Raw genomic sequence first — 14,505 nt, 5'->3', positions numbered from 1 at the left:
ACCTCTCCAACACTCTCGATCACTGTCTTAAGCTCTGAATAGCCAAGGGTTACCCAGTGCTTGGCTTGACAGACTAAATTCATAAAATCACAAATCTTCATTAGTTTTAGGCTTCTTTTCAGAATAAACTTTCATGAATATCATGTTATTGTTTCGAGGTTAATGCCCCTTATCCACCCTGGCGTTTCCGATAAGCTGGTGTTCATATGCAGCCGTCTTGATTCCTGCAGGCTTGCATAATACATTCGGTTTGTTGCAATTTCTCCCGTGAACCCATAACCGGTAAAGGTCACGTCAGTATCGGTGGAGATGCCAGCGATCATTATAAATTCATGACAATAGCTCTCATATGAAACGCCTCATGGAAGTTTATTTAGAAAAACAAAAATTTTTTGGCGAGTGGAGATCTCATTGCGAGAGTAGACGTAGGTTTCTCAGCCTTTTTTTTTTTTTTGCTTATGCATGGACATGTTATTTAGTTTTTAAATTTTAAACGAGCTTCGATTCTCTCTCTCTCTCTCTCTCTCTCTCTCTCTCTCTCTCTCTCTCTCTCTCTCTCTCTCGCATCATGAAACACAGTAATAAGAATGGACAATTTTGTAATCTGAGTGACTTTTATGGTAATCTTGTGATCCTGCAACATAACACCAACAGTTGAATGTTGTAATCCTGAACGAGACTGCAGTAACGCTTTTAATGAAATGCCATTTTTTTTTCCCAATTCCCCAGAAGGCACCGAATATCACTTAACGTAACTTGAACGTGGTGGAAAGCTCTGGTGGAAACCTGTTCCCTCTCGTTTCCCGGCTGCATTGAAAGCCTCTTTTCCCCTAGTTTCTCTCCGGCATTCAGTTAAGATTTTGACATGCAATTTGAACTTACAATGTGGGCTGTCGAAGTGTCAAATAGGGGAAGGGGAGGAGGAGGACTGCTTCTCTCTCTTTTCTCTCTCTCTCTCTCTCTCTCTCTCTCTCTCTCTCTCTCTCTGTGCCCAAGACGCTGCAACGTTTCTGAGGGCTCTCTGTATCGGTAAATTGAAGCGGGCGCCGAATGCATTCCCGCCCTCTTGCGTCGGGGAGAGAAAGAGGTCTCGCTAATAAACGGACGGGAATAGAGAGTCGATTCTTCGGCCGAGTCGTCAGAATCTGGTGCACGTTGAGAGATATTGTCAAGGACCGGTAGCGACTCACCATCTTTGGGAACATTGTGTCTTATCTAGCAACATTACTGGAGAATATTTGCATTACTTTTAAAGAACAAAGAATGAGCGTAAGATCACATTTTACTTGGTCAACTCATGTAAAAATGAAGCAGTTTTTCACGTGAACACTATTGTCTATAAAAACATATCCATAAATAAATGCATATTTTTTTATTACCGATAGGCACTCTGTTGTGTGTGGAGATGTACGAGTAGCATAGACATATGCAACAGATAAATCTGCAGCTCGATAGCCCATAAAACAATCTTTAAATGTTCTGTAACATTACAGATGGACTGAGATTGATTTCTTGCCCCAAATTCATATAACATGGATTACAGCAATCTGTGGATGTATGGAATGCAGCTCTGACCTTTTTTACAAGCTTTTCAGATACTGTTTATAGTTTTTTCCTTGATTCTCGAGAATCACTGAACCTATGTCATGACCCTTAATCTACTCAGGTTGCGCAAATCTAAATTAGCAATGAAGGCTATCAACTCGGAGGTCGAAGGTCGCTCGTTCAGATCGTAATTATGTTCTCTTGCATTTGCATTCTTATAGATTGTTACCTTAATATATATATATATATATATATATATATATATATATATATATATATATATATATATATATATATATATATATATATGTGTGTGTGTGTGTGTGTGTGTGTGTATATATATATATATGTATGTATGTATGCATGTATGTATACACAAACATTAAGCTACAAATGTCGGTTGATATCCAATTCGCTATTCTTCGGAAGTCATGTCGAAGGGTAATCGTGACTGATAAGTGGCTTGTCACCTGGAGGATTAGATACACCGAAATCAACAACCTCCAACTTCATTGATGAGGCAAGTATATATATATATATATATATATATATATATATATATATATATATATATATATATATATATATATATATATATATATATATATATATATATATATATAAAACGAGAGAGCCAATGGGCCGATAACCAAAAACTTTTTCAGCACTCAAGAAAAACAAGCAAACAAACAAATAAAATAAAAAAATAGGAAAACACCCATATCTTTACAATCAATCTGAGAAGAGATGGCCTGATCGGTGTTACGAGGAGCAAGCCATCCATTGAGTCCAACTTAACAGTGAGCAAAACAGCATCTAGATAGAAAATAAAGACGCCTCCTGACGGTTTAAATGTTAGAGGACTGAGAAATGAATTTAACAAAACCCTTCTCAGCATACAGACTACCTCCAGATATTGTCTTTGGTGCATAGATATTCCAAAGGCTACCAAATAATTGAAGACGTCAATCACTATGGTGTACTGGTGGGGGGGGACGGCGAGAGATATAAATTGAGGTGCGTGGCTGGCAGAGAATGAGACAATCAAAGAATATCTAGCATTTTTTGTTACATAAATGAATACGCTTCTAACTGCGGTTGATTTAGCTCTACAATATTATAAGACAGAGAATTTGTGAGGTTTAGTTTCTAATGAAAAACCTGTCCAAAATGGAATAACTTTTTTTTGTAGATTTATGGTATATATAGTAGATTTTCTTTATATAAATGTGAACACTTATGAATACTGTTATGTTCATAATTTACGAAGTTGTTGGTATATATAATAGATTTTCTTTATATAAATGTGAATACTTATATGTTCATAATCCATGACGTTGTTAAAAGATGCACAACTATAAGTCTGGAAAATAGGACCAAGGGAATTTTTCCAGTCAAGTGTGGCTACGGGAAAAACATCACAAGATTCCCTTGTACGTTCATCTTTCGACTGCAATGGATGAACCCCTGTGTTCCAGTTTACACACGATCACCCGCTTAATGTAATTTCTCAAATGACTCATCAGTATCCCGTCGTCCTTCCTCACACACTTTGCCTCCCTCTGTTTATCTTACAAAAACCTTCGCTCTCCCCGGATATGAAGGAGTTTGTTTGTGCATTTCTGTATGCTGTGTTCGTAGGCGTTTGCATGCAAGCGCTTTCAAACATTTAAATGCAAATTCGTGTGTATGAACGTATGATAAAACTCCTAGAACCTGTAATACCATTTTTGAAAACAGTTGCTTTTATAGAATAACATTTAAATACCAATCAGCAGAGCAAACACCGATGTTTGACAATCATGCTTTTAAAGTTTTACTTCTTTTTTTTTTACGAAACTCTGTGGAATAAAACTATAAATTCGTTAACTGTGAAAAAATATTCTTTTCGATCTCAAAGGTAACTAGACTTTCATGGCGACTCCGACTAGATTGCCTCTCAGGCGGGGACACAGAGTCACGTCTGCAGGGATTATGAAAAACTGGAATGAAAGAAAAGGTTACATTTTTAAGAGGAGAAGGGACAGAGTGGGTAACCTTGCTTTTCTCAGTGTGAGAGAAAGTTATAGAGAATAATTAGTCTCCACATAGAAAAGGTAATTAACATTAACCACGTGATAGACTAAGATAAGTAATATCGGTCCTGTTTACCATATGCTGATTTTTTCCCGGCAGTGGGATAGCGCCGTCAGTGCACCTCATGTGGTGCACTGTAGGCATTACTTAAGGTTCTTTGCAGCGTGCCCTCGGCCCATAGCTGCAACCTCTTTTGTTCCTTTTACTGTACCTCCTTTAATATTCTTTCTTCCATCTTACTCTCCACCCTCTCCTAACAATTATTGATTCATAGTGCAACTGCTTTGAGGTTTTCCTCCTGTTACGCCTTTCAGACCTTTTACTGTCAATTTCCATTTCAGCGCTGAATGACCTCATAGGTCCCAGTGTTTGTCCTTTGGCCTAAATTCTATATTCAATTCAATTCAATTCACTTCAATTCAGTGGTGACGTCAAATCATCGTGCAAGGGACTTCATTGGTAAACCTTAAATTACTGAACTAGAAAACTTGAAGGGTTTGGTGGGTGGCTGCCCTAAGAGTGATAAGGTGGGTAAGGGAGCAGAAGGCCTGATGTGGACCCCATGGTTCTTCCCATCCAACAGAGACCAAACTGGATAGCTAATCATTAGAATGATAATTGAAACTTACTTGCTTTATTATCATGTATTTAAGACAACAGACTTAATTGATAAAACGAGGAGGTCAAAGTGATTTGTCTGCTATTAATTCGAGGAAAATGTAGAGCAATTGATTTCTCTGGATTGAAAAGTGTAGTAACGTCATATTTAAGACGACAAACTTAACTGATAAAACGAAAAGGAGGTCAAAGTGATTTGTATGGTATTACTTAATGCGAGAAATATATAGATCAATTGATTTCTCCTGGTACAATTGAAAAATGTAGTTACGTCATTGCAAGTGATTATGGTCGTTCTAGAGTGCCAAATGACATTAAATGAAAGAAAAAGACTTATTCATTGAGTAGAAGAACATACGAAATTTTATTAATTCGTTACAGGAAAATTACAACCTCAGAAGTAGAGAGAGTGATATAGAGTCTAAAGCTACTTATGCCGTGACTTTCCTGTTGGAAAATCAGAAGTACTAAGGGTTGTGTGACCTCTCGACAAAAAAATTTTAGTCCCTTACTATTACAAGAATTTGATGTTGCAAACGGATGTAATCAGATTATTAGGCCTACTTGGTTTTGAGGTTCCTTTTTATCCTGAAGGATTTATTATAGTTCAGATTAAGAGATTATGCATTTGTAACAATGCGGTAAAAAATCAGTTATATTTAGGGTCCCAAAAATTGACACATAAGTATGGAATTATGGTTATGTCTATATAAGTATGGAATTATGGATGATTATGGGTACATAAGTATGGAATTATGGCTGATTATGGATATATAAGTATGGAAATATGGCTAATTAATGAGTCTTTAAATTCTTTGGTATTGTAATTCTAAAAATCAGATCAGTCTAAGAGGTAGCAATGACCAAATATACAGTTTACTCAGAGTATAAATTATAATTAATAACTCCTTTTTATTTATCCTCCTCATAAATCCATCTCTGTATCTTTAACCCCAGTCCATTTTCCATTCATATTCATTAAGGTGAAACACTCCACAGGGGGTTAGTGCCATCAGTGCACCTCATGCGATACACTGTAGGCATTACTTAAGGTTCTTTGCCGCTTCCCTTCGGCCCATAGCTGCAACCCCTTTCATTCCTCTTACTGTACCTCCATTCATATTCTCTTTCTTTCGCCATACTTTCCACCCTCTCCTGACAGTTGAATCACAGTGCGACTGTTACAGCTTTCAAACCTTTCTACTCTCAATTTCCTTTCAACGCTGAATGACCTCACAGGTCTCAGCGCTTGGTCTTTGGCCTAAATTCTATATTCTATTCTGTTCATAAAGAGAATCCGGTAGCGAGAGGAGACAAAGGCTGAAAAATAGATGAGTGTTGCAAGAGGTATTTTTTTCTTCTGTTTTGTCAAACACTCTTTCATGATTAAACTTGCAGCCACGTTGCGAAATCTCGCTTCCCAGCGAAACCACATTCCATTTTCGTTTTCGCTTCGACCTGGTAATGATTATGATTTTGTACAACCAACTTCTCGTCTTCTAGACATTACAGGCATCAACTTATTCTTTTGCCTTTTCTGTACCAACACATAATCTAAAAACAAATATTTGTACTTTTATTGACGTTCAATACACATATACTGTATATATACTGTACATATATACTGTATATATACATATATGTGTTTGTGTGTATGTATGTGTGTGTAATCAATAAAAAACTTATTTTCCACTAAAACACGACTATCACCAATGGACGAACTAAAGCAATTGCATATTTTTTCCATGGTGAATAATATACGAATAAATTAATTTTGCAAAGCTCCAGAAATTTTTTAAGCTTTCATTTGATCTTAATGACGGTGAAAAGATCATTTCTCGCTGTTACTGGCTCCTTCCTGTGCAAGTTCTGAACATGCTAATGGAGATTCTTCCCATTCCCGGACCTTCACGTCATGAAAAAGTCTCCAACATTATGGTTCCGTTATTATTTTGTCAATTGAGACCTATATGTATGTCGAAAAATTTCAAAATTGCTGCGCACTTACCTCTCAGCTGCTCACTTCTACTAGCAAAAGGACCTCCGATTATCAAGGTCGTTTTTCTCATTATTCTTGGAAATTCATGTTTTGATGGACGTCATTTGGTCAATCATTGCAAACACAGGCCCAGAGTTTGGTGTGAAGGCTGTTGTTCTCAGTAGTCATGGAATTTCATCTTTTCATGAACACTATTTGGTCGACCATTACAAACACAGACCCAGCGTTAGAAATGACGGGTACCTCACCAATTTTATTCCTATTTCAGCACCCTTGAAAAGTGCGCTGGAAATCGAGGTGTTCAGGATGGAATTCACCAGACAGCCTCCACCTGAAACTTCGGAGGAAAGAGATGTCAAGTGAGTAAGGAACAACAAAGAGGCTCCTTCCGCCTCCTGAATGTAAGGTTGGTTTGAATATTTTACATAACTGTACTTTAAATAACTTTATATAGAAAATGTTCCATTTACAAATATATATGGAATATACAATTAGTGTTTTATGGTGATGATTTGCTTAAGTTGTTTCGACTTTTTTCTTTCCTGGTTATAAATGATCAAATTAACCCTCTTGCCGAAATTGTACAGCGTACATTCATTAAATTACACATTGCATATTCATTTGAAATGTCTTGGCGTTTGTGATTTCCAGCGTCGTTTTAGGAGTTAAAGATTTATTTTCTAAGACCCGCAGTTTTACGAGAAGGTTTTTGTTTTGTTTTGTAATTGTTAGGGTTATGTAGAAGGCTGTTTATAAGATTTTTTGTTTTTGTTATGTAGTTGTTAGGGTTATGTAGAAAGCTGTTTACAACATAAGTCAGAAGCACAATGATACTGAAAATCTCACGAAGTTCAACATTCGTAAGTAACTGAATGTTAGTTTTCATATTATTATCGAAAATTTTTTTCATACACATACATACATGCATACATATATATACATACATATATATATATATATATATATATATATATATATATATATATATATATATATATATATATATATATATATATATATATATATATATGTGTGTGTGTGTGTGTGTGTGTGTGTGTGTGTGTATGTATATGTGTGCATATTTATACTGTATATATATAGATATTGTGTATATATATAATATATATCTATCTATTATATATATATATATATATATATATATATATATATATATATATATATATATATATATATATATATATATATATATATATATAAATTATGTACATACATACATATTATATATATATGCATACACACACACACACACACACACACATATATATATATATATATATATATATATATATATATATATATATATATATATATATATATATATATATATATATAAACTTACCTTACCCTTTGTATTGTTGATCATTACTAATAACTGGATCCCAGCTGACAAACACCCCCTTCAATTTGGGTTCCATCAGAATATGCGTTCTAATTTTGGATTGAAGTTTACTTCAATAATTCGAGCACCAGTTTTACATGAAGTAGAACTTTACAGACTTCATCTTTTTTCACTAGAAACCTTTTCTACGTGAACTACGAATAGGATCCCTTTTTCGTTTCTTCCCCCAAACAGTTTTACTCTAATATCACGAAAATAGATCCTCTTTGGTCACGATACGTCACGATATTATGGATTTCGAGTTTATTTTCTTAAGACGGGAATATATTGTTGGATAACGTGTGTAATTTGTCATTCTGTGAAGACAAACTGAAAGGCCAAGGAGTAGAGTGAAAGGTTTGCCAGTCTAGATACTCTTATCTTTGGCCAATTACTTTATACGTTCTGTGATATGAAATATCTTAATGGCTTGCATCATGATACTGAACATGTTCAAAATTTATAATTAAAGCTGCCACGTATGTTTCATATCTGCTTTAACGCTTAATAGAAATATTGCTCTTGGGGTAATGAAATCTATGTTTGGCATGTTACAACTATTTTACTACGAAAAAATAGAAATGCCTGATATCATTTCAAAAGTTAAATAGGTGATAACAGGAAAATTTGGCTCCACATCCACAGCGTATTGTTGTAGATTTAGAGAATATTATTTTCTTATCGTTGTAAATATATTATGCTAAACAACAAATCAATAAGTTATTATTAATCAGAAGATGAGCCCTATTCATATGGAACAAGCCCACAAGCCCACAGGGGGGCCATTGACTTGAAATTCGAGCTTCCAAAGAAAACGATGTTCATTAGGAAGAAGAGGATATTGGATCATAACTAGCTAAAAAAAAATTATCGAAATAGTGTGGGAAGGTAGACGAATCTGTAGATTGGTGTATCTTATAGATGATCCGAGGGATAATATTAGAAATGTTCAATACTAAATGATAAAGGAAAAGTTAGTTTCATTTAAGAAAGAAAATGGCTCTGAAAGGTCTGCCTTTCTAAAACATGAGGAATTCCTAATGAGATTCCCAGTTGAATTCTCGATGGAATCTTGACATTTGAGAATCACACTCAAAACTTCATTGATCTTGGCACCAAGGCCAAGAGAGACAAGGTCTACCCAACTGGGTGGAGTCGCCTCTTACCTGGGGTAACTACGTAGGCGATGACGTATCTTTGAGGTACCTGCTCACTACGGCAACTCAAATGCTGACGCAATAAGGAGGTAGACAAAGCCCCGCCTACATGGGGGATTAGGGGGGCGGGAGTGAGCAGACCTTCTCTTTCTCTTGGCCTTGTTTGTCACCTTTTTATTTACGTAAACATTATTATTATTATTATTATTATTATTATTATTATTATTATTATTATTATTATTATTATTATTATTATTATTATTATTATTATTATTATTCAGAGGATGAACCTTATTCATATGGAAGAAGCCCACATGGGCCATTGACTTGAAATTCAAGCTTCCAAAGAATATGGTGTTCATTCGAAAGACGTAACAGAAGGTAACGGAAAATACAGAAAGAAGAGATCGGTTATTAGAAACACAAATAAATTAACAAATAAATAGACAAATAAAATAAAAATGTAACCAAATTGATACAATACAAGGAGAATATTATTAGGGTAGTGATGCGTTGCATTTTTGCTGGAACTTCTGAAGTTCCAATTTCCTTAATAATAATTGTTTTCTATCTACAAGATTTGTCATTCTGTTGATTCTGTTCACTAATGAACAGTCTTGCACTATTTTCTGGAATAACCCCGAAAGCAGTTAGTATAATTATAGTAACAGTCATAATGGCTCATTATTCATGCATGGCAGAAAGAGAAAGTAAAATTTCAGCTGGGATTTTATCATTGTTTTGTTGATACTATTATATTTTCTTTAATTGCTTTTGAATGCTATATGACATATAAATGTATTTTATTATTGGTTTTCTGAAAAATACCTAAATTGCAGGATCGTCATTACTTAGCTTCAGTGCCGTGAAAGTCGGTATTAGAGGGCTGAACCTTATTTTAAAAGATCATTAATATCCCATCAGTTAAAAACAGTGGAGAAGATCTGCTTCCTTGAGCTCTCTCTCTCTCTCTCTCTCTCTCTCTCTCTCTCTCTCTCTCTCTCTCTCTCTCTCTCTCTCTCTCTCTCTCTCTCTCTCGGGATAAAAATACAAGGGGGTGGGGGTAGGGAGGCTCTCTCTCTCTCTCTCTCTCTCTCTCTCTCTCTCGCAGAATAAAAATGCAAGGGGGTGGGGGTAGGGAGACTCTCTCTCTCTCTTGAGAATAAAAATACCAAGGGGTGGGGTATGGAGGCCTCTCTCTCTCTCTCTCTCTCTCTCTCTCTCTCTCTCTCTTGAGAATAAAAATACAAGGGGGTGGGGGTAAGGAGGCTGGGTAGTGGGTAAGGATACCCCACCCTGGGTATTTCCTCAAATCGCTCTCTCCCCACAACGGGAGTGTCTCCTTGATCCCCACTCTCGAAAATATGAGAGGAAAAATGGATCGCCTTAAATCCTCCACAGGCAAACTGTAAACAGATTTGTATTTTCTGTACCGGATTCTTGAAGTTCCCTCCCTCCTCCCCCCCTCCCACTCCCTCCCTCCCTCCCTCCGCCCTTGTGGGTATTGTCAGAGAAATTCTGTTGTGGTCTTCTTCCTCGAGATGCATCTTATGCGTTGTAAGCGAAAGCAGAGGATATATCTCCCTATATGTTTTTGTTATTTTTTCTATTCTAATTTTTGTACGGTACGTTTTAGTGGCCTCTGAAGTAGGTTACATTTTTCTTTAACGTTTTGTAACTTTAGTGTTCTTTGTCACCTGAGCATCGCAGCTACGGAGTAATTCAAAAGAAAATTCCAATATTTTAGATTTCAGTAGTTCTGTGGTTCAGTATCGTTTATCTAACTTCCTGTGTTTCGTAATTATCTGAATTGATACTACACGTAGTTTTGAATAGTAAGAGCCATAATATGTATATCTGATCATCATTTTTATTTCTTCAATCTAAAGTATTTTTCCAAACGGTTTTCTTTGAAATTGACTCTGTCGTCTGGATTTGCTTGTAAACTCGAAGATTTCTTGCTCATTATTATTATTATTATTATTATTATTATTATTATTTATTATTATTATTATTATTATTATTATTATTATTATTATTTGGTCTATCTCAGTCATCCTATTCGACTGGGTGGTATTTATAGTGTGGGGTTCCGGGTTGCATCCTGACTCCTAAGCATCCTGCCTACTTAGGAGTCCATCAATTTTCTCACTGTGTAAGCCGATTCTAATAGCACGCTTTTCTGCATGAGTCCTGGCGCTACATCGGTATCTAGTTTTCGAGATTCCTTTTCAGGGATCTTGGAATCGTGCCTAGTGTTATTATGATTATGGGTGCAATTTCCACTGGCATATCCCATATCCCTCTTATTTCTGTTTTCAGGTCTTGATACTTATCAATTTTTTCTCTTTTCTTCTCATCTACTCTGGTGTCACATGGTACTGCGACATCAATATTATTATTATTATTATTATTATTATTATTATTATTATTATTATTATTATTATTATTATTATTATTATTATTATTATTCAGTGTAACATCACCGAGTAAGAAAGTCACTTTGAAATCAGTTCCAAAATATATATTTTTAACAAGTTGCATTCTATTTGAATGCAGCCATTGAACTCAAGAAAGAACATGCTTGCCACAAAGGATATGTTATTACGCTGTTTAGAAAAACTAGCAGATGAAATATCAAGCATTGTTGTGTTCAGTCTTCGTGAATCAATGCAAACTGGTTCAGATAATTTGAAAAAACTCTGTATTAAACGTTTCACTGCTTCTCGCCTCTTCCTCACTTCCTTCTCACCTTCACGACTTATATTTAGTTTGCTTCGATGAAAGTGGTTTTATTTGCAGACACTTTATAATAATTTTAGATCAACGATATGAAGGCTGGATAAAGTGATTTTTGTGATATGACACAACCTTCTTTTTTGAAAATTATTGAGTTCGCAACGTATCATTCGTTTGTTCTCTCTCTCTCTCTCTCTCTCTCTCTCTCTCTCTCTCTCTCTCTCTCTCTCTCTCTCTCTCTCTCTCTCTCTCCTCAACCCCAATGGCATTATTAGCATCTTATTTGTGACATACAAAGTGGCCATAAATACTGATGGGTTATGCAAATCAGTATGGTAAGAATTCTATTAGCACCGTGTAAATCAAGAGTAGACAAATGACTCCGGGTCCTTATTTGTCATTATGACTGACTGCTTATTCTCTTTTGCATTCCTCCATTTATCGTTACAGCGTTTCCAATAGGGTCCTATTCATCAATGAACAATGAACTAAAAATAGAAACAGGAAAGGTTCTTTAATATTTGCATATATTCTCCTTTAAAAGTATATATTATCTTTTAGGCAACTGCTTCTCGTATTATTGTTATTAAAAATAGAAATAGGAAGGGTCTTTAATATTTGCATATCTTTCCTTTAAAAGTATATATTACTTTTTATGCAACTGCTTCTCGTATTGTTGTTGTTATTCAGTAGATGACACCTATTCGTATGGAACAAGCCCACAGGGGCCATTGACTTGAAATTCAAGCTTCCAAAGAATATTATGGTGTTATTTTGAAAGAAGTAACAGAAGATAATGGTTTCGAATCAAGTATTGTTGTATATCTCAACAATTATTTTCAAGTGACTGGAAGTTCTTTTCAACTTCATGTCTCGCATTGTTCTGTAAGTAATAATAGTTTTTAACTGTATTTAATTTATGAAGAGTTGTCATTTTTCTGTGTGGTTGGATTGCTAGTATTTTTTGCAAGCTTACGGGAGAATTCAAAAGGCGGACAAAAAAAAATTCCTTCTTGTAAAAGTTTTAAACTTTCACTCTAAAACTCCCTTGAAAATTCGAAGTTTTTTTTTTTATTATTGTTTTATTTCTCTTGTGGAAACCATTTCAGCCATGTCTACTGGGCCATCCGCATCACTGTGCATACAAGATTCATTTATGGCTTTTGCTCTTATTATTATTATTATTATTATTATTATTATTATTATTATTATTATTATTATTATTATTATTATTATTATTATTATTATTATTATTATTATTATTATTATTATTATTATGGCGAAATATGTCCTGTAGCAAATTCCACTTCAATGTCAGTCTTGAACTTTATATGTAAAGTTAATTCTTCTTCTAAAAATGACGCTATTAAGTTGTTAGATAATACGATTCAAAGTCAGTCCTTGAACTTTAAAAATAACGCGTTAAAGTTGCTAGATAATACTATACTTATCTGGCAATTGCGTCACTTCTTCATTTAAATCCTTAACAACTCGGGAGTTCCAGGGATTACACATCAAAAGAAGCGACACATTTTAGTACCTCCCCGGATTCTCTCGTTTGGTAACCGACACAGAAATCGCAAAAGCGAAGACCCCCGTCCCCACGGTATTAGGGAACACACAAGAACCTTCCCAAACATCCAAACATTTCTAGCAGAATGTTTACATTAAAAGGAATTTTCATTTACGTTGTCTCTTGACTGCAAGCAATCAGTCAACGCTATCGCTCCGGCCCGATAGCTACAGCGGCACAAACGGCCGAGGCGAAGATACCCATCTTGTGCCTTACGACCCCGGGCGGGAAGGGTCAAAATGGCTCCGCGCACACCGCATCAACACGCGATCGTGGCATAAGGAGTCCCGTGGGAGCCTTGGCCAGGCTAGTCGCTTGAAGAATTCATTTATTATCTTGTTATTAAACCTGGGATTTATACGTATGAATATTACGCCTGCCTGCCCTCGTCATTATATGAAATCTCCCCTAACCGTTAAGTTTGTTTGTTTTTTTAATCCCTGCTATTGTACTACATAATGTTGCAGTAGTGGACCTGACATTGTTAGTACTATTACTATTAGAGAATTGTTACAATCAATGCGTAGATAAATTTTCGCAGCTTTTCCAAGTATCTCGTGCAATTATACAGCAGTCTTATCGGCTATACGTTGCTTTGCTTAACTACAACGAGCACCGTTCCTTTATCTTGCACGCACTATGGACAGTCTAGATTGTCAGAACCCTCGCTTTACAGCACTTATGCTATTCTGCGACACTCATTTGTTTCTCAGTGTTTTTTTACTTCAGTGTGAGTCATTTGACCTTCGAACAGTAACCTCACGAAACACTGTTTATGAGTGCAAAGTAATTCAAAATAATTCTATAGACAAACAGTATCACAATAAAGGTACTTTTCTGAATAGTACAGGTTTTGTTATGTAGTTAGTCAATAACAAGGTAATAAATCTCTCTCTCTCTCTCTCTCTCTCTCTCTCTCTCTCTCTCTCTCTCTCTCTCTCTCTCGTTTCTTAGGACTCTCTTGGGGTTTAGGAACACGAAATGAAGGAGCTTAGGCATTGTAGATCCTTTTCACGAACTTGTTCGTTCTTCTGCTGTTTTCAGTGAATGCCCAAACTGAAGTAATGCTCACTGGTACATCACTTGACCTGTGTTGACGAATTTACTGCGGGTTCTACTGATTACAGTACTTTTACTCTTTATTTACAGTACTTTTACTCTCTGTTCAATAAAGAGGCCGTTTATTTAAACGTGTGTATTATTTCATGCAAATTCGATGTTCGAATCCCTTAAGAGATTGACATAGATTACTGACGCGTCTAACTCTTTAACTCTCTTCGAGCTAATCAATGCTTCCAGTAAAGTTATTATTACCTCTCTTCCTCATCCTATCATTTCCATACTTACCCACCATTATATGTTGATTTCTAACATCTATTTTTATTTCGATAGTGATCCT

At 35.5% G+C, this 14,505-nt stretch overlaps 1 long non-coding RNA gene across 1 annotated transcript in view; it reads left to right on the top strand.

The window, feature by feature from the left end:
* Positions 1-6,639, top strand: part of LOC136844281 (uncharacterized) — an 82,175-nt gene extending 75,536 nt beyond the window's left edge. Inside the window, exon 3 of the long non-coding RNA XR_010854805.1 lies at positions 6,507-6,639. This is a non-coding gene — a long non-coding RNA (uncharacterized lncRNA). The remainder of the gene's footprint in view (positions 1-6,506) is intronic.
* Positions 6,640-14,505: the final 7,866 nt, after the last annotated feature.

This window comes from Macrobrachium rosenbergii, chromosome 12, assembly GCF_040412425.1.
Source record: "Macrobrachium rosenbergii isolate ZJJX-2024 chromosome 12, ASM4041242v1, whole genome shotgun sequence".
Classification (NCBI taxonomy): domain Eukaryota; kingdom Metazoa; phylum Arthropoda; class Malacostraca; order Decapoda; family Palaemonidae; genus Macrobrachium; species Macrobrachium rosenbergii.
Note: the sequence above shows the minus strand (reverse complement) of the source record. Positions and strands in the feature narration are given on the sequence as shown.